The sequence below is a fragment of the Halyomorpha halys genome, unplaced genomic scaffold, assembly GCF_000696795.3.
Source record: "Halyomorpha halys isolate HHAL.00 unplaced genomic scaffold, Hhal_1.1 Scaffold511.1, whole genome shotgun sequence".
Classification (NCBI taxonomy): Eukaryota; Metazoa; Arthropoda; class Insecta; order Hemiptera; family Pentatomidae; genus Halyomorpha; species Halyomorpha halys.
The window spans coordinates 33,207-58,941 of record NW_027106266.1 but is presented as its reverse complement, the minus strand read 5'-3'; the positions used below and the strand labels follow the sequence as shown (position 1 = coordinate 58,941).

Sequence of the window (25,735 nt, the reverse complement as noted above, 5' to 3'; positions counted from 1 at the left end):
AATACTAATATCAAATTTATGAAAAATTATATTATTTACTAGGTGACTCGGCAATGTATACTTTATTATTATGATTTGGTATCATAAATTAAACCAATATATGCAATAGCATTTGTTTTTAGCACCTCGAGAAACACTTTAGGGAATCATTAATATTTTATTCTTATTTTTCGAAAAGAGGTGAACCTGCTCCCTGTGTTAGTACCATATAAGTATATTAGTACTATATTAAAACAATTGAAAGGGCCGCACCGAAATAGGTTAGGCGCAAGTCTATCGTTCTGAGCTCTGCGGGCAGTGCCAGTTCGATTCCGGTATTGTGTTGAATTTTTTCATTAAGTGGTGGTCCCACTAAATGAAAAGCTTGACCCCCAACCATGGTTAGAATAGGTTGGTCATCTGTAGAAAACTAGGCAAACATCGACTTCGACTTGGATTGACATAAAAAAAAAAATTGAAACCGATTGACATATAAAAGTGTTGTAAACGATTTTTTTCGGAATGGAAATTAGTATCTTTAAACTTTGCCATAGCGACAGGGAACATTTTGAAAACAACAGCACGTAAATCGGTCCAGTGTTTCTAAAGTCTTTCGTAGAAAAAGATCCGAAATATAAAATAAAACATTTGAAAATCTTTCTTCATTTGAAACCCATATTTCACTCTTGTAAAGCCTAGCTAACCCGGCAATGCTTCGCTATGGCTAAATTTAAAAATGTATATGGATTTATACACATGGATGTATATAAAATAAAAACAATTGATAGTTTTTTTTATAAATTATTGTGCACTTATTACAATTATTATTATGATTTAGTAACATAAAGAGTTTTTTATTAACAACCCTCACTCTGCATCAATATTAGTACTATAATGAAAAAATTCAGACCGACTGACCAGTTTTATAACCACCGACTTAGTATTTTTATGATTTTTCATAAATATAATACAGTTCTACAGAATTAGTAATACGTTTTTCTTATTCCTCGGAAAGAGGCGAATCGATTGGTATACACTAACCGTGAAAAAAAACTTACACTTTCTGAGCAAGAACCAAAAACACTTATTTTTGTTCATAACTTTTTTTCTACTCGGGAATTTCATTATCTTTAAACCTTCGCATGGTGAAAGGGAACATTATGAAAAAACTGCAAGTAAATTGGTCTAGTAATTTAAAAGTTTATTGTCTACAACGATTCTGCTATTCCCTTTTATGCATGTGGACAGCATAAAGTTATGAAAAATGTTAATGAATAGATATATATTCACCAATAGAGGAGTATTTTCATATATTTCACTTTGCAGTAACCCAGCGCAAATCACAAGTGATTGTAGCATCGAGTCTACCATCGGGCACTCCTGGGTATGTGGGGCATACATGTTTGAAATAAAATTTTCTTTTATTTTGTTGGTATGATAAGGTATGAAAAACAATAAAATATATAATAATAAAATATATCTATCATAATCCTCTTGACTTTTAGATTCCTTATTTTTCTTATGATTTTATCTTAAAATTAAGGAAATGGCTGCCATAACGGCTTGTAACTAAGCCCAGGCGTTACTTCACTTTTGATTGGCTGGTTGGATATTAATTGTGGGCTGTATGAAATTACCTGAAATGAAAAAAAGACATTAGGTAACGGAAAGAGAATTTATTTACAATCTAGAGGTTGATTGAACAAGTGAGAATATGAATGTTAATTATCATAACATACAATACTTAATTTATCAAAACTACAGCTATAAAGGGTGGCCAAAACAGAACATTTATGGTTGAGTTTAATGAATTTCGATTGGAGGGGGGGGAAGGGTATGAAAACTGCAGTAAGTGAATTAGATATAGAAGGAAGGTGACTTACTCATGCATTCGTGCTTCATTTTTCTTGTCCTCCATATCCCCCCATCTACCCTCTCCTCGGCCACCGGAGGGCTTTTGCTCTCACGTCCGCAGTATCTTTACTCACTCATGGTTTTTTTTTTTATAGAATAGAAGTGAAGAAAGGAAGACTGACTCTGGCCAAACCTCGCTAGCGAGTGAATGTCTTTTGTTATCTCAGTCACCTGAGGCACTGGCGTTACTAATTAGCCATTTGTTTGGAATATTACTTACGATTCGTGCTCAATTTTTTATTTGTTTTATATAGCTTTATTGGCTATTTACATTTTTTCAATAGTTTATTTAGAGTATTTAATAAATATAGAGTTTACAAAAAAATAACTTATAGGCCTTTTATACTTAGTTGGATTTCCTATTCCTAAATTAAAGAATTACATGACTAGTTGAAGATTTTGATCTGTGATGTCTTGGCTGAAAAGCCACAACTGTATTTTTTCTTGACGAACTTCATTACGTTCATTATATCTTTGTTCAGTTGAGGAAATCTCATTATAATACATCTTTATGCAACCAGTTTTTTTTATGGATGTATAAAAGTGTTTTTGCTCATTATTTTGCAATAAGTTGGAACATATTTTATATTACCTTGTCTGCTTTTATTCCTATTCCATTTCTAAATACAACACTAAGCGTTTTTCTTAGATCATTTTATTTTATTTTGTGAAACCTTCGATCGATTCATCTGCTAATAAATACACTGGACTGACAATGGAAAGTATTTCCTAATAAGAATTAGACCGGTTAAAAATTACATCGTTATCAAACGCAGATAGTTATATTTCTTATTTTTTGTTAATAAAACAATAACAATTTTTGTATTTTAAATGATGTTTTTTTTTAATATAAATTAATTCAGAAAATTAAAATTATTGATTTTAGGCAGAAATTGTTTCTCCAGACAATTTTTATCGTTTTAAGTCAACAGATGGCGGGGCTATATAAAATTAAATAGAGTTATATACAATTAAATTTATAGAATGTGGGAAAGCGCCTCTGGGTTTTGGAAAATTCCCAAGGGCTGAGAGGGGCGGGTATTACCCTATATCCTAGAAGAAGAAGGGTAAATATTTCTACGAGCTATACGTTCAGGGGCTGGCTTCTTCATGCAAATCCTACCTTGTATGCAGATAGTCTGCGCCTGGGGATCAAGGCTGCCACTCTCCTTGGAAAAACATTCCAGCCATTGGAGATCTGGAACAACACTGAGTAATAGCTTTTGTATTGCCGCTTCTAATATATGTGCTTTCGCTTGACAATAATTTATGACTTTGAGAACCAGTAAGTTAAATATGACCAGAACCCTAAGGACATATTTTAATGAAATATATATTAAAAAAAATATTCTAGATTTCTGTTCACAATTTATTTACTGGAATCAGCTAGATTTTTAATAGCTCAACATATTAATGCTATTTTAAAAAAAAAAAATTACAGACAAGCAAATAATGTAAATTAATGACGTGTAGATAGTTGACCGTAGATTAATGATTGGAGAAGTAAAATTAATTAAATAAATAAAATTAATTAATTAATTTTTCAATTTTTATCTTCTTACCTACATGATATTATATTTCATCTGTCACTGTTTTCAATTTACTACCATACAATTCCACAAATATGAATCAATTAAAATTTTGTACTATTTATTTATCAGTTATCAATTTTTTATCATTTATGATTTAATTCAATATTTTGTGTAATTCTAAATTTGTTTGTATACTATTCCTTTTCAATTGTATGTTACTCTAAATGCCCTGATGAAGACCTGAAACTCAGGTCAAACGTCGGCATAAAATAAATAAATATGGTTTTGTTTATTTATGTTGTTATTTGCTGACCGCACCCTCCGACTAACTTCTCCAATCAATAATGTAAATTATATGAATAAATATTTTTTTCTTCAGGTCTTCAAATGTAATTCATAATCAGGCATATTATTGATAACCTTAGATTTATATAAAGACTCTGATTTTAAGGTAATTTAAGTAAGTGGGTGATGACATTAAATTTATTTTATTGAGCAATATAATAATAATAATAATAATCTTTATTTATTCTAGGATTGGTCCCTTTAGAATAATATACAGACGTCAAAATCAGGCTTTCGATCCTTAGAGTAAAGATTAAATTACAAAACGTCATAAAATAAAATAAAACAATGAATTTGAAAAGATACAAATAAACAACAATAATTAACAGAATATATAAAATAATGATATAACAAATAAAATAAAACCACATATCGTATCATAAAGTATAAGATGACTTCTGATAATAAATTAAAAGAAGGTAAAAAATCAAATAGAATTAAACTAAAAAATAATAAATGAAAAGATGCAATTTCTGCTAATGTACATATTTACAATAATAAACGAAAATCTGAGACAGAAAATATATAAAGCTTTTTTTGAAACTTTCAATTGTTATTCTTCCGGAATTGGGTGGACAGAAGGTAGTCGAAGATATGGGATTTGAAGATTGGAAGAGTATTAGAACTACGAATAAAGGAGGCAGTAGAATTCCACAGGAAAAAGGAACGGAGGACAGTTAAATGTAAGCCTGAAGGCCTATATTGTTGCAAGGTCAATATATTGTTGAGTTTTTCATTGATAGTTTTTCAGCCAACTTAGTTTTGCGATTCTTTAGAAAGAAACACAGCAAAGTATTTTCCAACTTTACATAAGTAATCAAAATTAGATATTCAATTATCTTATCCTCTTCATTCTAATTATTATTTTATCTTTACCTCATTTTATCCTCGTTTGAAAAATCTGTGTTCACCCCGAAATAAAAAAAAAATTGTTTACATGACATTTGTTTAACTTCAGTTATGTGATTTCCGGAACACTCCTTTCCATACAACAATCAAAATTGAAAATATGACGAAAGCTTGCTGGTTGCTCATTCTTACTTTCAAAACTTTAGTCTTGTGCCTCTTCAATGTTCGGTAGTTCAATAATATAAACACATAGAAAAAAATCTAACATTAAAATCTATTCCATAAGCACCTTTGTATGCTTCAAGTGCAGCCTTAGTTAAACATGGTGTTAGCTAATACTCGTGGACTACAATCCACTAAATGACAAATTTCAGGAGAATAACAACTCACAAACCCTCTTGTAGAGACATCAGAATAACCCTTAACATTTATCTCTTAACTTTGACATAGTTTTACTGTTTTGCTCATTTCTTAAAGAAAACCTTACTAATTGTTACAGTTGTGGGGAATCTATTAATTAAGTTAGGGGAAAAAATCCTTGGCCTATGAAAAAATAATGCGTTTTTTAGTTGTTGTTTTTTCTTCAATATTTGGCCTCATTGTATGTATGATTTTTTTTTTCCTTTGTCAATCACAATAGTTCGGTAGTGAAAATTTTTAAATCTCATCACAGTGTTATTAATTTGAAATTATTTTAAATGAACATGAATATTGATAATCATAATATGCTTCTATTCAAGACGGCAGAAAAAAGAGAATTTTCATTCTTGAAAGAAAAATTGCTAACTCTATAAGCAATGAATAAACCCATAATTTTTTAATAGTGAATAAACCTTTGTAGAAATGGATTTATCGGCATAAATTAATTGGCTCGTTTCAGCACTCTCACGTATGACAGTGTTTTAACTCACTGTATAAATTGCTGTTACATGAAGAGAGACACTAAGCTACCACCTTGCAGACTTTGTTAGATCCGTTGAGGAGGGGATAAACTGGGCTGGTGTTTTGACAGGCTCTGGATAAACAACCTGGTGGTCACCTACCCTATGCCTTGTTGGTATTTTCCTCACCACAGAAATCGTCCAACTTCTGCTCCAAGCTCAATATTTCTTAGTTTGAACTTAAAATTTCTTATGAACCACCCTCGTAAACATAGGAATTGGTCGTAACAGATTGGAAATAGGACGTAAGGGATCATGGAGATTTGGTGGATTAATATGGAATATTAATAATGTTATGTTCTCATAATTTCTTTTCCAACAGTGGCAATCGGTCATTAATTTGATTTCCAGATTTTGCTTCTTGATTTCATTGCTCTTTATGTCCTGAAAAAAGTGATTAAATAGAGTTTTTTTTATTGCTATGCTAGTCCTCTATTTTTGATCAATTAGGCTCCAGTAATTGGTTTTCTTTTAGTACTTACATAGTTATAGTTAGTGACCTGTAATATTAGGTCTCATTTGGTGTCTGTGAACTAGCTCTAAAACGAAAAGTCGTAAGAAACTGAAATTACATAATTAAGCGGGGAGGGGGAGAGGGGGATTATATGGTCCAGGGTCGTGACAGCTACTTTTCCGCTAAAATAAACCTACCGGAAGTGCTACTTTATAAAATCGATTTTTCACATTTTTTCGATATTCTCGAAAAAGACTCTAGCACTTTTGATTGAACTCGCCATGTCAATGTAGAATTAAATAATTAAATTATCTTTAATATCAGCTAGGCCTAATGTCCATTGAAATAGTCTGAAAGGGCTAAAAAAAAAAAAAGAATATTTTTCTTGACCGCAGCCCCGACCATCTTCAAATTCACATACTGTCAATAATTTTTACTTTTTTAAATTAATTACTAAGAATTGGAGTTCTATCAATGGGTAGATTCTCCACATGTTTTTATCATGTCATTATGTTACCTACAGCAAATTTACTTTTTGTATATTTTTATAACGTCCAACGCGTTTCTGTGTGAAGTTTGGTAGAAAATATTTTTTTTAAATTATTTACTGATTAATTATTGACGGGGTAATATGTATTGGAAACATACACTAGTAGAGTTTTGAATTATAAAACGTTTTGGTGAGAAAAAAAAAGTTATTGTATTATTTTTTTTTTTTTTCTCAAACCCTCTAGTTTCTAATCTTGCATCCTCTTCCATTCATGACAATCCTCCGAGGCGCCTGAAAAGAAGATGGCCACGAGACCAGCTAATGTAAAATGTCATTAGAGTGTTACCAATGGATAGTTTCTCTACACGCCTGTAACACTCCAATTTAACTTAGATCAGATTTACTAAATGTATTATAATGTACAGTTGTAAATAGCAATAAATAAATATTAAAAAAAAAAATTTTTTTATTCGCTTTAACAGGGAATACATTTCACAAATCTGATCATAGCGGTGGAAAATTTTTCTTTTCTTTCCCTATAGTTTTAATCGTGTTTAGAATAGAAAAAAAAACTTGTTTGTCGATAAAAAGAATTCGAAATGTTTTCTGAAATTTCTATTTTATGAAAAATGTATGAACTGATCGTGCCGTTTTGTGAGCTGAGTACTGAGTAGCCCTTTACTGAAGCAGCCGTTAAACTGAAGACAGGGACCGTTGAATAGCTGCCTCCAGCATTCCAGGCGCTAGATAAAATAAATCCAAGGATTGATTCGGATTCTGGAGGCGTCCGAGGCGAGGGCACGTGGCCTAGCATCTGTTCGGAATTCACTCCTCGGAGGGAGTTAACAATAAACTAGACTAGTTGGCGGCACTGCAACTGAACAGGCGGCATTTTTTGTCTACGCTGGCTCCAGGTAAGAGGAAACAACCTCCGCTATTGATATACATGAGTCCCTTCCGGCTACAGCAGAGATAATTTTTCAGCTTGGGGAATGTGAAGCTCATCTGTATACCGGCAAGAGGACTTGAGAAGGCTTTGTTTTACCTCAGGGGTATATTGCCTCTGCCTCTGTTCAAATTATATTGACTTCGATGTAGGAGACAGGGGATCAGTCGAGCAGTATCTATCTAGTAGATTTCAGTATATCTCTCTCACTCGCTGAGCTATTTACAATCCTCTTAACTCTTGCCGAATATGGATTACTGTTCTCATCCTGTTTTTATACGATGATAGGGACTACATTAGTAAAAGTCTTATTAACAAAATAACTAGAATCTTATTAAAAAAAGTCAATAATGCATTTCAGATATTATTGTTAGTTATTACTTTATTCGTATTTTAACTGAAATAAGTCTACAAACGATTATTTATTTTTATGTACTTTTTTTCATTTATTTATTTTTTATTCTTATTTTATTTTAGTATGAATGTGATAATTCATCACTAATACCTATTACCCACAATGCTGTGGCAAATTGCAATATCTATCAATTAAATAAAGTTTTTATAAAAAAAAAAAAATTTTAATACCACCAATTAAAGGCTGGTTCTCACAGAAGCCGGTTGCGACTTTTATAATGATCATCTTAATCACTCTTGAATCCAAATTGAAATTAATTCTATCAGAGTTCAATTATCAACATAATTTTATAGCCTCCATTTTATACAAAGTATCATCAAAATTTCAAGGTCAAATTAAAAATATTTATTTATATTTTAGTTGAACGTACCCTATTTAAATATTACTCTTAATAAAAATGTACCCCTTTAAGCCTTCTAAGACTACGAACAGATTTACTTGCATTCAATTGATTTCAAATTGCTAGTGAGATTGATATAAAGCAGACTGGTTAAGTATTAACAGATTTACAAGGTCGATAAAGACATCATTGATAAAAATTAATAATCCTATTTATTAAATCATTCAACTATTCTTTTCTCAATTATTTTTATTCGTTCGAAACTTAAGATTAATTGAACTAACAAGGAAAACATATTTTTTACTAAATAATTCAAAACATTATCCAAATTATAGTCTCAAAACTTTTATTGTTTTTACACGTCCAACGTTTCGGCCATAGGAAAACATAGTTTATTAAAACTTGAACCAAAAGCATAAGCTTCAGTAGCCTGTAGCCAATAATCCATTTTACGGTCTGCTAAGTTCATCTCTATTCGAATAGCAGTTTAATGATGAAAAAAAGTAGAACTGACGAGTGCAATTTTGTTCAGTTGAATTGTCACGACCACTGAGTGCACAGTTGACTGCTTGAAATTTCACGCACGATGGGGCAGCAAATTTATGCGGATGCAGATTGGTCCGGTTGAATATTGCTCGTCAGCAAACCACATCAGTCTCTTGTTAGGTGAGAATTAATCTTTTATGAAATCCCTCTGCATGCAAATCATTCTTTTTTCTTATTTCTTACGATTGACTAGTATCCTTTCAATATTTTAATTAAAATTTCTGATTGTAGGATTTTCCGTATATATGATATACCCGCAATGATAAAACAGAAAATCTTAAAATCGTTGGTATTTTTTTTTGTTTTTATAGAATTACCATAAAATTTATATGAGAAAAGAAATAATATATCTGAAAAATATTGGAAACAAAATTAAATTTATCTAATCAACCTCTAACTATAAATTTGTTGAACGTACATTAGACTATATCGTAACATATCTGTTCAATCGCTTACCAGAAGAACTAATAAATAAATTAACCAATCCCCCCCCCCATAAAATAAATAAAAAATATTTATCTGGGAAGAGAAACTGGGTACTTTCTTACTTCTATGATTCCCAATAATTGATTTTGATTCACCAAATATCCCATGACCATGTCTGCCTGTATTTTTTTCTTAACTCCACATAATTTATTTACTATATTAAAACCGCTACTGTATTATTATTATTTTTTATTTTATTTTATTAATTTTTTTTAATACTGATCATTTTATTTTTATTTTCATTTTAGTAGTTGTGTATTAAAATATTAATTGTATCACTTTAGATCCAATAACATACACAATAAAAATTATATAGCCTCCACAACTCCCTAATAGTTTAAAGTGTAATATTTAAATTTCACTTATGTCTATCTTTTTTATGTGTTATTTTGCCATCGACCGATAGATGTCATCTGGTCGGACCATATTGGATGTAATTTTTTTAATTAATTAAATAATAATATTTATTTTTTTCTACAAAATTTGGAAAATAAAAAATAATGACACATTTATCAAAAAAAAAAAAAAAAAGAAATCAAACCAGTGTTTTGAATCGCAGTTCTCTGGCAAGCTGAATTCTTTTAACGACCATATTGTCGAATGAAACATTTAAATCCTTTGCTTCATTATCTTACACATCATTTTATTTATTACAACTTACGTAGACGATACTGTAATACATTCCAACATTGCCTACTCGACCATACCTTCTAACAACGTACAGACTCATTTTTATTTATTACAAAAGTGACATACCAGACTCGATTTTTTTTCCACATTTCCACTTAGACGTTTAGACAAAAGCCATTAAAAATTTCTATATGATATATTTATAAGTTTTATGATGTAACATTTTATGATGTAACTAAGTCAGTGAGCACGGAGTACCGCTATAACCCGCCAGGGGCCAGCACTACAAGCATCTAAGAAGCTGTATAATTGGATATAAGTCTATCATTATAAAAATACGATCTCTTGTATAAATGTATATATGTTAATATGTAATATGTAAGAATGTTAATTATAAAATAAAAAGAGATTGAGCAATAAGATTCTACGGAACTATCTCAAGTAGAGTTAAAAGAGTGAATTCTCAGTGATAACCGATCACATGAGGCCTTCAATTGTCACCGGGATTGATCCATCAGATCAAGCCTTCTCCGGGTCTAGTCATAGCACTTGTGGCTTGCACTCTACTCGAGATAGAGAAGTTTATTGCTAATCTATTCTCGTAAGAGTTGGTTTTTGTTATGCTCACCTTGGACTATGGCCTATCTCCTCTCCCCTACTCCAGCAATCTTAGTCCGTCCGCTTCATCTCGGCAACTAAGATTGTAACCTAATTCCTTAACGGTTACACTGGTCCGTCCGCTTCATCTCGGCAACCAGTTTAATTTCCCGTCTCTCCCCGGCTCTAGTCCGTCCGCTTCATCTCGGCAACTAGAGCTGCACCTAGCTTTATCAGCTTACTGGTCCGTCCGCTTCATCTCGGCAACTAGTAAGCTGGCTCCTATCATGACAGTTCTAGTCCGTCCGCTTCATCTCGGCAACTAGAACTGTTACTCTGCCTCAGACTCTCTCACCTAGACCTCCTCTACCTAAGTCAGTGTCCAGGGCTCATCCCCTGGCACGGCCTTCCTTTCTACCTATTTTGAATACGCCTTGTCGTGGGCCTTCTGTAAAGAGATATATAGCTGGAGAAATCGCCTAAGACCAGACAACCCCGACAATGACTTTCTGATATGCATCTGTTCATAAACTTTGCCACTTACTTGACACCTAGAAAAAAAAAGAAGCCATGCAACATTAATATAAAACAATTTTTTGGTATTAATTATTTATTTATTTATGTAAATTATCATAATATTTTTAAATTCCTTCCTATTGATAACTTTATTTCATAATTTTCCTTTCCTCATCTTCAGGATCAAAAATTTATTAGTAGTTACATTGTCATTTTGACATATTTTCATAATTCCATATTTCTTTGATTAAAATATTTTATAATGTTACTACTCTTCAAAGTTCATTATACAATTTATTAATAATAAAAAGTTAGTGATAGTGAAACTACTTAGATATTTTCAAATCACAATGTAACTACTGACAAGATTGTTCATTCTTAAGAGAGGGAAGAGCTGGGTAATTTTGGTTGGGGCTGATGAATTGTCCTGAACAAGAGAAAAATATTATTTTTTTAACATTATTGTGAAATGTTTAATTATTAGGATGTTCAGTATTAGGTCTATTTTTAAGTGAATAAAATATAATATTAGCCGTATGAAAGGCTGCGGTTTATGGAGTACGGTAAAAGTAGTGCAAGTCGGACAATGTATGAAATGAATTAGGTGTTTTGAAATTCTTACTTGTACTTAGATAAATCTTTTAACACGCCCTGGAAAATAATGTTGAAAGAAGTATTTCTATTTCAATATATTCTAGGTCTTGTAAAACTCGACAATTTCGCTCAATATTTGACTTATACTTCATTTTACGCTTTCGTTAGACATTGCGTCACACGGTTAGTGTTATTGTTTAAGAGGTTTATCATAATTGGTTGTATAATCCTAATTAACTAAGGCTCATGATGAGATCTGGAAAGCTAAGCCGTCGTTATGAGCTATCTCGTTAAAGGTGGATTGGAAGAGCGATGATTGGACGAGACAACTGCTCGTTGATTGGGGGTTTGAACAATGGCTCTGATTGGTTGTAGACCAGTTGCTAACTGCGCAAACACCATTTGAGGCCCACTTCTTTCCACTTTCACCGCTAATTGCTGAAATTAATGTCTAGAGCCTACCATATGTCTTATTTGGAATTATAGCAACAAATTATTGGGGCTTTTAAACTTTTCCCATAAAAGATAATTAGTTGTCTTTTATAATTATAATCGTTCTCGAAGCTTTATTCGAGTTGAATGCTTGGCATTAATGACTTAGTGAAGTCGTAAAATTCATAATAATCATTCTTTGTAGTGGTTTGAATTTCTTCGATATTCATAGAAAATATTTGTAATTAAACACAATATACGCCTAGGAATATTAAAATAACACTATCGGAACTCATTCCGGCCTTTTTTTATAATATTTATGTATGTGTAGTTCATGAAATTCATGTAAATTCTTGAGGAGTAAGAATTTTTTTAAAACATAAAGCTATTCATTTTTAACATATTTTCACATAAGTCCTTAGATTCCCGAAAAAAAAAAATTGAAAATAGTTAGTTTAGATAGTTGTCAGACTTATTAGTTATTAGACACAATAGTTATCAGAGTAGACTCCACTATGGCTGTGAATACTCAACGCTTGTTATTGGTAGAAATATGAGTATTTCAGAGGAATGGATGTAATAGATGATGCATTTGAAAACATATCTTTTTTTTTTTAATATTTATTTATTGCTATTTACAACTGTACATTATAATACATTTAGTAAATCTGATCTAAGTTAAATTGGAGTGTTCCAGGGAATAGAGAAACTACACATTGGTAGCTCTCTAATGACATTTTACATTAGCTGGTCTCGTGGGCATCTTCTTTTCAGGCGCCTCGGAGGATTGTCAGGAATGGAAGAGAATGCAAGATTAGAAACTAAGGGGTTTGAGTGGTTAGAGAGTTTATAATGGAAGGAGTGATATCTGGTTCGGGCTAGATCGGTTACATAGGGAACATTAAGGTCTTTATGTATGATTTTATTTGTTACAAAGTGAGGAGCATTGAGGATTTTACGAAGGATTTTGGATTGTAAGGATTGAATACGAGATGAATTCGAAGGTTTAGAGGAGCCCCAAAGCTCAACTCCATATGTCCAGATTGGCCTTATTACAGTCATGTAGATCAATCTTTTGTAATGTGTTGGAAGTTTAGACCGTTTGTCTAGTAAGTGCTGTAATAGTCGAAATCGACGTGCAGTTTCCTGTCTTTTCAGTCTGGTGTGAGGATTCCAGGTTAATCGCTTGTCCAAATGTAGTCCAAGGTAGCGGATCTGTTCGACAGGGGTAAGAGTAACATCGTTAAATTAAACTGTAGGGCAGCCAGTAGGTTTACGACGAAGGGTAAAGGTGATTTGATGGGATTTGTTGGAATTTATCTTGATCCTCCAATTACGACATCAATCTTCGAGGGCTGTGATGTGGGAATGGAGATTTTGGGATACAATTAATGGGTTATTATTAACAGCGAGCACACCTGTGTCATCGGCATACGTGGTGAGGATGGTGTTAGGATTGGTTGGAATGTCAGCTGTATAGACGGTGTAGAAGATGGGACCAAGGATACTACCTTGAGGAACACCAGCGGACTGAGAATAGAGGGATGAATAGGAACCATTGTGGTTTACTTAAAACATATCTTAAATTTTATTTTTCTGATATTCTTATGCAATATTTAAGAAGCCATTATTTCACAACTCACACATCTACATCCTCTTCTGCATCTTCTTCTCTACCTTCTCGAGGAAAGAAATGAAATGCGATTTTTCACAAAATTCTAATAATTCAAAACTATATAAAGCATAAAATTTCGCGTTTTGCAGTTACTGCCATCCGGGTCTGGGTCCGACAAATGCTGTCAGAAATGGGCATTTTTTAATCCTCATTAAGTAAATTACGATAAACTAGTATATCTTGGTAATAACATAACTAAAAAATTAAGCGAATAACTATTGCCTACTCAAAATACTAGTAAGAGCATGAAAACCCGGGCACTATGGAAAGGATCAAAACGCCGACGGAAAGTTCTACCTATTGTATTGATTTAGCATGAATTTAAAAACCGAAATTATTCATGATTAATGATTACGAATGTTGATAAATTCGTTACTCATGAATACCGAGCAGAAAAAATACCTTAATTATTCATATTAAGTGGTTACGAATACTGATGTATTTGTTACTCATGAATAACGAAGAGTATGAATACCGAAATTATTCATATTAACGAATGCTGAGTAGTATTCGTATTCGTTTGAAAATGTTGGAAAATTAAAAATGCAGTATTCGTGAGAAACTGAATACTTGAATTGTATTCGCGAATACATCTTTAGTGAATACCACCCAACTACTTATAAAGGGAAAACCAGAGATTCTTGAAGACCTCAGCCCATCCCTCTGAAGACTGATTTAAGGGCTTATGGTGAAGATGCCCAGTATTGAGTAGAAGATCTGGCCATTGCCAGAGCAATATTCCATATTAACGAAGGTGCACTGAAGTCGTTTCAATGATGTCATCAAGTATGACTGTATGGATCAGTGAAGTTCAATAGAAATTCTGCTAAAGAATAATGATATTCTGATGAAATTGGCGATTTGAATGAAATAAGGTTTTAAACAAATGGGATATGAAAAGATAATTACTTAGATACTGTTTGTTACATGGAGACTGAAAGAATTAGGTGCTTTTGATGTTCGACATTTCGCAGTCCCCTCAGTTAGCACTCATAGGTCGAAAAAGGTTTCAGAATAGTAATAAATGTAAATATTTTGTTTTCATTTGAAAAAAGTTGCTTAATATTTTATATTATTGATATTATAATATTGGTTAAATCGTAAATACGTTGGAGGAATAAATTTTGACAAAAAATCTTATGATGTATTTACTTATAGGTCATAGTTTAATAATTAAATGCTGCTCTTAATGTTTAAGACAATACTAACTTATTGAAATCGGGTTTTGTTTTTAACGAGGTGTGTATTTCAGTATTTCAATCAATCATTCGTGACCTTATTGGAAATGTTTCCATTGAACTGCTAAAATATTTACATGGGAATAGTCGAAACCTTCATTAATGTTTTTTTTTTTAAAAAATCCTTGTGTTACCTTTAATTGAATTTTGAAATAATCATTCCTTTTTTCCCTTTATTTACGCTTATTTAACATTAATTTAGATTTATTGGATTTCATAATAGTTTACTAAAATTAATGGAAAATATTTTTTTTGAAATAATTATTTTTTGAAGTATAGAAAATGTCTAAAATGAAAATTAAATCTCTATTTCCTGGATACAGAATGATAATCGTTAAAAAAAAAATTCATTAACTTGTTAAGAAATAGTGGAAAATTGTGAGAACAAAAAAGTTCCCGTAATCGCCTTTAATTTCTTTTTTGTAATAAAATTCCATTGAAAAACAAATATTTATTTTTAGTTGTAGAGGTAGATAGGGGCAGTCAAAATTTTACATGCCCATTGTAAAAATGTAAGTTATTAGTAATATTCAAAACCTGGGTTGACTAGCAACACATATTTCAGGTGGAATTCTTTTTTTTAAAAGATTAAATATACCAGCCTTTATAAAAAAAAAATTATTTTTTACCTTAGTCATCACAACTTCTTTCCCTGAGCTTTCAGCTGAAATACTTGTTCGTTAGGGAATTGGGGAGTAAAACCCAATGGTTATCAATGCCCATAGCTGAAATAGTTTCTTAACCTCCAAAAAGTAATGAGGATTATTAATCATTTCATACTACGATTTGTTTTAATTTAATTTTTGCAATTGTCTCTTTCAAGTGTTATTTTTCAAAGTTCTTCTATTGAACTAAATAAAACTTATTGATGCTACTAAAACGCGAAGACTGAGTGTATGGCTTGTGTGTGAATATTTATAAATTTTCACTCGACGAAGAAAGTACAGTGTGCTCTTCGAAGTTCGTGAAGCTGTGCCAGCGGTATCAAGTTGAAACTGGAAGAGTAGGGAACAATCTAGTGACTGGAGGAGCAAGGGATAACCATGTGACTGGGGGAGCAAGGACTAACTAAGATGATTGGAAGATCAAGGAACAATTAATGTCCTACGTAGGTTAACAGTCCCTGCTGTCTCATGGTGGAACGGAAGGAGCAATGAAGAGAGGAGCACAGTTGGTTATTGGGAATTAGATCGAGATTATCAGTGTATCGGTGTCAGTGATGAATGATTAATAGATTCCAATCCACCTTTAATTGATAATCAGTCTGATTATCAGTGGGTCTAAAATAATCACAATTACTATTTCGTTAAGTTCTAAAATCTGAACAAATTTCCCGCAAATCTAAAATACCTATAAATATTTGGTAAACAAAAGAAGTAACATGCGCAACATGACTGTATTTTTGCAGATGTTTAGCAGCACCTTAAGCCTCAGTTAATATACTACTGATGTCGTGGGTGTAATGAGAAGTTGCCCTAATTTTTCCGAATTTCTAATTAGAAGGTACTCAGCCTATAATTATCCTATGGAGAGATTTAATCTCAAACCAAGATCGATCTTCTTGCCTTATAAAGGACTCTCAAGATCCTCTTTAAAACTCTAAAGGCTTTTAAAATAGAAGCGTAATCTCTGTTGGCGTGTTGAGGGAGTGAGCCCAGCTGACGTAATAACCATGTAATACTGCCTTAATAGGGGAGTAGGGAGGGAGGGCTTAGTACTTAGTCTTCTACTCTGAAAAAGTGTCGACATCTTAGGGCTTCGGAGTTATTAGCGATCTCTTACATTTGTCTTACTTTAGTTCTTCTCTTGAAAACTTTCATTAAAGTTCATAGTAGTTACTTTGTTTCGTATCCTCTTTCGATAGTACCATTCTACTATTATCGCTTGTCTACGTGCTTCAATTAGCTTACTCGATTATTAATTATTGCTTTTATTATTCCATTGGAGAGAAGACATTTTTAACGATTCAAAACATGAGATACCGTTGTCCGTAGAAGTTGATTAGGGAACAAGGAAGAAAACACACAGAGTAACCTTTCCTTTAATATTTTCCTATGATTCGATCTAATTTCCAGCTCTGATAAATTTTATAAAAATCCTATAAGACGTTCGGTATAGACGCTTAACCACCAGGTTAATGAGGGATAAACACCCGTGAGTGCCACCTCAGTCGGCAAAAGACCTCTTGAAATACGGAATACTTAGGATGATGCATTGGCTCAATAAACAAAGATATGAAGTAACTTCATCAAGCTGTAATAAATTTAAATTAGCTCTGTGTTTGCTAACCTAAACAAGTCGGTGGACTACTTAGCCGAAAATTCAACCACCTTCGTTCCCCTTCCACTCCCTGCTTTGGGCCAAGGGGGTGACCCCCTCGGAAAATATTTGAAAATTAGGTTTCAGTTAGTCTTGAGTCACGTTTAATGCTAATATTACTAAATGACTTGTGGTTTACTTATGCATTGAGTGTTCATTCTACATTAAATTAAAAAAAGGGTGCAGCCCTCTCGTTTATTGGACTCGTTACAGTGATAGCAGGCGTAGCTCTATGAAGAAATAATTGTGCCTTCATTTGAAACTAATAACCATATACTTAAAAATCATATATATTTTTATTATAAGAAGATGGTTGACAGTATGAAGTAGATTGTAGGAAGATAGTTCGGGTGGCGGTCAATAAAGGTATCAAAATAGTTTTCTTTTACTATTTTGATATATTTTTTTTTTATTTAAGTGTTTCGACCACTCGGGCCATTTGATATCTTTATTGGCCGCCACCCGGACTATCTTCCTCCAATCTCCTTCATACAGTCATCTATCTTCCTCCAATGTATATTTTTAGGATGACGTTCTATTTTTTGTGATACTTTTTTTTAAATTTAATTTTAAGCCATAACAAAAGCATATTTATAATTTGTTTAGTATGACCAATTAGCAAAACTTCGAAGAATCTGTCTTTGAAAAATACTTAGACCGGTTTCAATTGTCTTTGGTTTTTGATTGGTTTAATGTAATGATTATGGCTTGTACTTCTAAATTAAAATTATTCTATAGAATTTAAACTAAACCTCTAGTGCATTACTCTAGCAAAGTATTTATATCCCATGCCCATAAATAAACTCATTTCAATTTTTTTTCTAAAGACACACAGCACTCTTCTTTAAATGAAAAACGCCTGGGTATTTTTTATGTATGCGTCAGTTATAATATGAACTAGAAATGTAGTTGGTTTACCTTGTGCTGAGACCAAACTTACCTTGAGAAGCGGCAACGGGTAAAACACTTTTCGGAAGGATATTTGAGCTAGTAGTTGTGGGAATGATCAGAAATCTGTATAAAAAATATAATATTTTTTCGAAAAACTTTATTTTTGTTTAAGTTGTTTTGGTTAAAACTTTTTTTTAATTGTTATGAACTCAAGACCTCTAAGGATTACAAAGTGTTGGGGTTGTTTTGTATCCACTAAAAAATATGATATTTTTGGGAAAACTTTATTTTTGTTTAAATTGTTTGGTTAACATTTTTTAAAAATTGTTATGTGCACAAGACCTGTAAGCTTTACAAATTGTAGGGGTTGTTTTTTAATAACTAAACATATGGTATTTTTTGGAAAAACTTTGTTTTTGTTTAACATTTTTTTTTTTAATTGTTATGAACACAAGACCTCTAAGCATTACAAATTGTTGGGGTTGTTTTGTATTAACTCTATTTTCATCAGTTGCTCACACCTCTGAACCACATTTCTAATCTAGGTATTGATGAAAATGAAAGGTGACGGCTAAGTGCGAAATGACTTAGTTAATAAAACCTTCCACGCAGAGGCGCGCCCGCAACTGGCTGAATTTAAATTGAGTCCGTGGTCTGTTTAGTTGGAGCGACGGTCGCAAACTTACCTCCAAACTGGAAACAAACTGAATTACAGATCGCTTCGACCGCTCTCACTGGTAATGTCTCCTGGATAACTTCTGTTCAGTCCTTCTACTGGATTATAGCTACGTCAGCATAGTCAGTCTATTTGCATTTGATATATGCATTAAATTATAAAATTGACATAATTATTTTAAAAGAAATTTCTACGTATCAAACTTAAGATAACGTTTGCTTAGCAACACCCCAGTGGTAGTACCTGTACTAGTATATAAAGCTGAATTGTTAATTCGTTCAAACGCGCTCATTTTAGAAGCAGCAATTCCGATTTAAAAAATTATTTTTATGTTAGAAAGGTTTTTATTGAGGATGGCTATGTAGTACTCGAGTCAGAACCAAAAACAGGTTCTGATTTTCGAACAAGGTTTGAATATGATGTCTGCAAGTGTATGTTACTAAGTAGAAACAGCCTTTTTTAAATATCTATATTACAATTTATAACTGTGTATTACATAATAAATTTAGTAAATATGATCTTTGTTAAAATGGAGTGTTACAGGCGTGTATAGTAACTATTGGTAGCACTCTAATGACATTTTACATTAGCTGGTCTCGTGGCCATCTTCTTTTCAGGCGCCACGGAGAATTGTCAGGAATGGAAGCGGATGCAAGGTTAGAAACTTGGGGGTTTGAGTGGTTAGGGAGTTTATAATGGAAGGAGTGATATCTAGTTCCCGAAATATTTATATTTTTCCTCTTGATCGAAACAATAATTAAACTGAAGATACTTTCTGCAGTCAGTTTTCATGTATTTTTTCCCTTTTTGTTTCCACTCACATAATTTCGAGTTGCACCTGGTCATGTACTTACCACGTATTTATGAAACAGGCGCGTATAATCTAAATTTAACGTAGGTGAAACCGCTGGGCACAGCTAGTTAGTCAATTACAATTTTAAAAAACATAAATATTTTACATACCTTAAATGAGGAATTAATTTCGAATATTGTATTTAAGCCCAATTTTTTTAGATTGACTAAAAAAAGTGACATAGTACCTAGATACATAAATATCATGTGTCAAATTTCCTAAAGTGTGTGAAATTCGCATTCTTCTGTCGATATCTTGTCAGACATATAGTTTTCTAATCAACAGCGCTTAAAATTAGCCAAATTGAAAATATTTTCTCTCGAACCTTATATAGTTACAAAATGCAGGATTGTTATAGATAGGTAGACCCCATTTGCAACAAAAACTTAGCAGAAGTATTATAATAAAATAAATAATGATTCCCAAATAACTCAGAGAGACTTGAATAGGGGAATCAAAAATAAATTAATTCAGAACAATATTATTCCCAATTAATTTTTAATTACTCCTCATATTAGTTCGCAATCTATTGTTAGATACTTATTTTTGCCAGTTGATTTTCCATCCACTTTGTTTTTAAAATATTATTACGAACTTTCCATTTAAATTAACTTCAACTCAGCCTCGGATGCAGTGGAGAGAATAATATCTATGACTTCCAGGTTATTACACTTTTTGTGATTATTGTTTGATGGTGTTGTTTCGTAATTCGGATTCACAAACTGACATCAAGAACAAAAGAAAAAAGGGAAAAAAAAGATAGAGAGAGAAGAGATAATTAAAAAAACACGGCCCCTTCCTGTAGTTTAATTAAAAAATAATAAGTATTCATAGAATGAATTCTTGTTAAATTAGGAATCGCCGCTGGTGAAATGAGAGAAGTGAAGTTGAACTTTTAATAAGGAGAAATAAAATAAATATTTTCCGGGTTTCGATGGTAAATTATTAATTAGAGATACTTTTATGGTTAAAAACTCCCTTGTTTTCTTTTTTTTTTTTTTTTTCAAAGTTTGACGAAGAGGGTTGAAACGACTGCCATCTGTGTCCTTTTCATTTTCTTGGAAAAGGGATTTTCTAAAATATATACTGTAATAAATATTATTTAACTTGACTGAATTATAAACTAAAAATTATGTTTGAGGTTAACTTTGTTGACTTTTAAATTATATAAACCCTGTACCTCTAATAAGCCATGTAGGTTCAAGGTTTCATTAATTGATAAAGAAGTATCTACTCTAATTTTTTTTTATATAATTAAAAAATATTGTATTGCTCGAGTACCATCTATTATTTTAAATCAAACAAAAGTAAATTACCTTTGTTTTTCGAGAATCTTTTTCTGATTCCCAATTAGACTGGAGTACATTCCATCACGTAATGTTCACTGTGATAGAATTATGCTCAGTTTCTAGTCACAAGTTAAAAAAACAATTGGAATTTTTTTAACTTTCGAAAAAAAAAAACAGCGAAAAAGCGGATAGGTATGTGGAAATTCGTAGATAACAGAAAAATGAAACAAGATTCCTCTTCAAGCTTTGCTTTAACGCACCATGGAGAGGCAATCTAAAAGAGTCCAATCTTATATCAAAAATGAAAAACTGGATTTGAACTTAAGACTAAAAAATCTAAATAACTATTATAAAGATAGTTATAAGATTATAACTAAAGACTATTTTATTTTTATTAGAAATTTTTAACACACCATGGAGTGACAATCTAAAATAGTCCAAACTTATATCAGAAAAGAAAAATGAAAAAATGGATTTGAACTAAAGACATATCTTGAAAAATATACACAATTGTTTACTTGGCATCATCGATATCGAACTCGATAATTTTTTTTTTTTTGCTTTTAACTATGTGTCTTCATATTTTAACTTTTAGTCCCCAATTTTGGACATCTTTTGTTGGTTTAATTGGGATTATTCGATTTATTATTTTTTTTAAAATTAAAAAACTTGAACTTATCCACTTATTTTTAATATTCTGGCCTATTTTTTTTCTTTATCAAATCCAATTTTTAGCTTTCGATCTTAAATTGCGATTTTTTAAGATAAATTTCATTGGTGCTTGTTTCATTCTATTCTGAATTTCTAAAAATTTATACAACGAAACCGTACTAACTTTTTTTTTGTTTTTTTAATCCTACTTCAATAAAAATCTAAATAACTGTTATAAAGATTTTTTTTGGTATTTTTATTATAGACATTCTTATCTCAAATTTATTTTTGTTTCATATTTTTAACTTAAAACTCGACCTTGACAGGCCCTCTCAGAATTGCATTATTTATTATTTCGATTAATTAACGCAATTATTTTTTTAGATATTTTTTCCTTCCTTGTGCGTAGGTTGAATAGTACCATTAATTATTATTACAACCAATATTTATTAATGATGTAATTCTACACCTTAGCGATGCTTCAGAGATATCACGTTCCATAGGCACTTCATATTATCCTAACTTATTCTTAGAATAAGTCCGTATTTAAGGTACGTTGCAGGTAATTAGCATTAATGATGCGCCCCAGATATTGCTGTCGGAGTTGGCTCGGCGGATCTAGGTCGGGATCTGTTATTTATTCAAGCTTAGCTAGAATCGTTTACACCTTTCATTCGGTATTTGCTTTTGATCTTGTTATAAACAATATTAGGGTGTGCACCTCTGTCGGAAAATGTTTTATATTAATTATTTATAAATTTTATTAGCTAATACAACATTTCTTTTATTACCAAAAAACTTAAATTCGTAGTAGGATCTATAGACAAAATTAGTGCGGTTTGCGCATCACTTACCACTCTGGAAGGCGAAAAATTTTAAATATAAAAATGTTTGTTTTATGGCTTCTTTAATAATTATATCAACATCATTCCTGCGAAGTAACAGTTTAACAAAGTTCTGTACGTATGATTGGAATCGAGAGATATGTGGGACGCTCGGCTGTATCTGATTTTTCGATTTCTTTAGAATGACGAATCTAAATGTCGAAAACGTCACATTCCATGAGGCCCAAAGTTGTAAGAAAATTAATTAGTTTAAATATGGTCTAGTATCAAGTTTACTATATTTCTTCCTATACTTCCTTTTCTGCGTATATCTATTTTCCTCGTCACACCATTACATAAAAATCCACTTTCTTCCCGAGATTTTATTCCTTGTTCCGAGATAATGAACCTTTACATGCAATACAATTACCTGTATTGAATGTAATATATCAAATAGAAATGGTGATAAAGTTATCCTGACTTACCTACTTTGTTGACTTTTTTAAAAATAAACTTCATAGTAGTACAAATAACAAAATTTTATATGATTTTGAAAACATTAAATGCTTTTTGAAAATAATCTGAATCTTAAAGAAAATAAAAATGCAATGTACAGGAGCATCCCGAAACAGAATCGTTTGCGTGACTTAATTTATTATATTACGTATTGTTGGGGATCTCTAATCCATGATTTTATTTATTCTATTATTTTTTTGGTTTATTCTCTTGACTTATTTATTTATTAAATTATTTCTTTTTTCTTATTTATTCATTAAATTATTTCTTTTTACTTATTTATTCATTGGAATATTTTTTTAATTAACTTTTTGTTTTTTTAAATCTATATATTGATTTTTTTAAATTTTTTTTTTTTTTTGTAAACTAATCTATTGCTGCGACTATTATGTCTTTGGCTTCATATTACATTGCTACCTAAAGATTAATTTTAATTAGTTTAACGGATCGAACGTGTGTAGCGTATCACTGGAGAGGAGAGGTCTAAGAAAGTGAAATAGGGAGAACAACATTGTCAATTAATGTAAAATATGTATTGTATATATGTCCGATCATGGATTGATTAGTAAGCTGTGTATTGTAGCAACCTAATGTATTTGGGCAGCATGGCTAAACAAAGTATTTCCCTCACCTTTTTACTCAAGGATTGTTATAGATCTGTAATTTAAAATTTTAATTTTGATTGAAGGATATCTTGTAACCTAAGTAGATAATTATTTCTAAAAATGTATCATTATCTGAAAAGATACTAATATTCCTGGTCTGAAGTTTTCCGGGTACTTTCCTTGCTATAATAGCAATTTCTCGAAACGACCCTTTTTCAAAGAAAATCCGTCGTTACAGATTCATATGTTGTCAAAGGGAGGATTTCCAGGGATATCGTCAGATCTCTAGCCTTGGGGCGATTGTTAGGCAAATTGCTCTGTCGCTAAACTTCCATTGAGGTGCTGAATTCGGCACAATGGTAGCTAATAGCTGGTATATGTATGCATGGTACGGGGCAGGCAGGTGAAGCCGACGTTATAATGGAACTGAGGGATAGTAACGAATTTGAAACTATTTTTGATTTAAAAAAAAAAAAAACAATCTATTACAAAACAGCTTTTATTATGCATATAAACAACAATATTATTAATAAAATATCATACCTTAATTATACTTTTACAACCACATCAATTTTTAAAAACATTTTGCAGGCTATTCTGGCCAGGTCAATAATTTCGGATATCAATGAGAGAACGAAATATATTTTTTAAATCATCTTCTTGCTGACAATGAATATTATTACTGTGTTATCATGATACATTGTAGTGAGAATTATATTTTAACAGTCTGATCCACATAATAACCATGATGAATAACTTTGACAATAGATTCATTGTTATTACATCGATCAACAGCTATCTATTGCGACAGTACTACCACAACAGAAAATTATGTTATGGCTGCAACTATCAGACAATTTACTTGATGGGAGAGACTGTGACTGCTTAGTCTCAATGTATATGCTTGGTACAGAAAACGCAACAGTTGCTTCACTGACAGTATGGTTATATATGTAACTTATGTTTCATCGGATTGAAAACTTAAAAAAAAAAAAAAGGAATGAAATAAAAAGAGATAGAGAAAGAAGTGTGAAATGAAACGCATGGAGACTACTCAAAGGTTGGCTTATTGCTTTTTCCCTCCTAACATCCTATTATTTATTTTACAACTAATACACTATATACAATAAATAATCAAAAATATACACACATATATATAAAAAAATACCTTTCTTTGTCTCTGAGCATTGTAAAAGACTGGACTGGATCCGCTGAAGGAGTAACAAGATTGGCCTAGGAGCCGCTGGCTGGGGTTACAAGAACGGGGAGGGACCGCTCTACTAGGGTAAGAGGAGGAGGTTCAGATTTAGGCTGCAGAGTCCGAAGCCCCTCCCTCAGGACCAAGCGGACAGTCCTCTGTAACCGTCCAGTACTCACACTCTACAGCTGATATGCCTTAACTAGTATAGTACCAACTGTCACACCGGACCTAGTGCAAAAGTACTGCCTTTACGAAAAATTGTGTTATGACTAAACTATCATACCGTTTACACCATGGCAGTGACTGCGAGTTATTAATTTATGGCCATACTGGTTTATTATTTTCTAGATAATACTTAAAATATTATTATTATGAATACCTAAATTCAAATTAATATTTCATTAGTAGTAAAACAATGACGAATCTCGAAATAAAGCAGGTCAGAAAATTTATGGAGTGCCAACTCTGTGTTCATAACCTAGCTTACCTTTCTTTATCTCTCGTTTCACAATAATAAAATGAAGATTTCTTAAATTAATTAATTGTATTAATATTAGGATACACTGAAAATAAAACTTAATAAAAAAGATAAATAGCGACATACAATGACCTAAACTTCAATAATAAATTAATGATTCCCAAAAGATTGAATAATAATATTGAAAACAATATTACTTTCCTTAAAGTAAATAGCTTTCTTGATGTATTTTTGTCGATTACTAATCAACTCCGTTATAACAATATATACAATTTTCAAATTAAAGAATACAATAATTTATATGAATAACAAATAATTATGTTCCGTATATCATTATATTAAAAAAAAAAAACTAACCTAATATATATAAAGCCATTTATTTATGTGTGTGTGTATATATATATATATTTTTTTTTTTTTTTTTTTAATTCGATAGTTTATATTGAAACAATTTTTTACCAACTCATCTTTACAAGATTGGATCGTCGAACTTGCCACGTATTGACTATTTGC

At 31.6% G+C, this 25,735-nt stretch overlaps 1 protein-coding gene across 3 annotated transcripts in view; it reads left to right on the top strand.

Moving 5' to 3' along the window:
• The window catches only part of LOC106683743 (N-deacetylase and N-sulfotransferase sfl), a gene marked incomplete at its 3' end in the record, with an annotated part of 703,925 nt that overhangs the window by 646,030 nt on the left and 32,160 nt on the right, over positions 1–25,735 (top strand).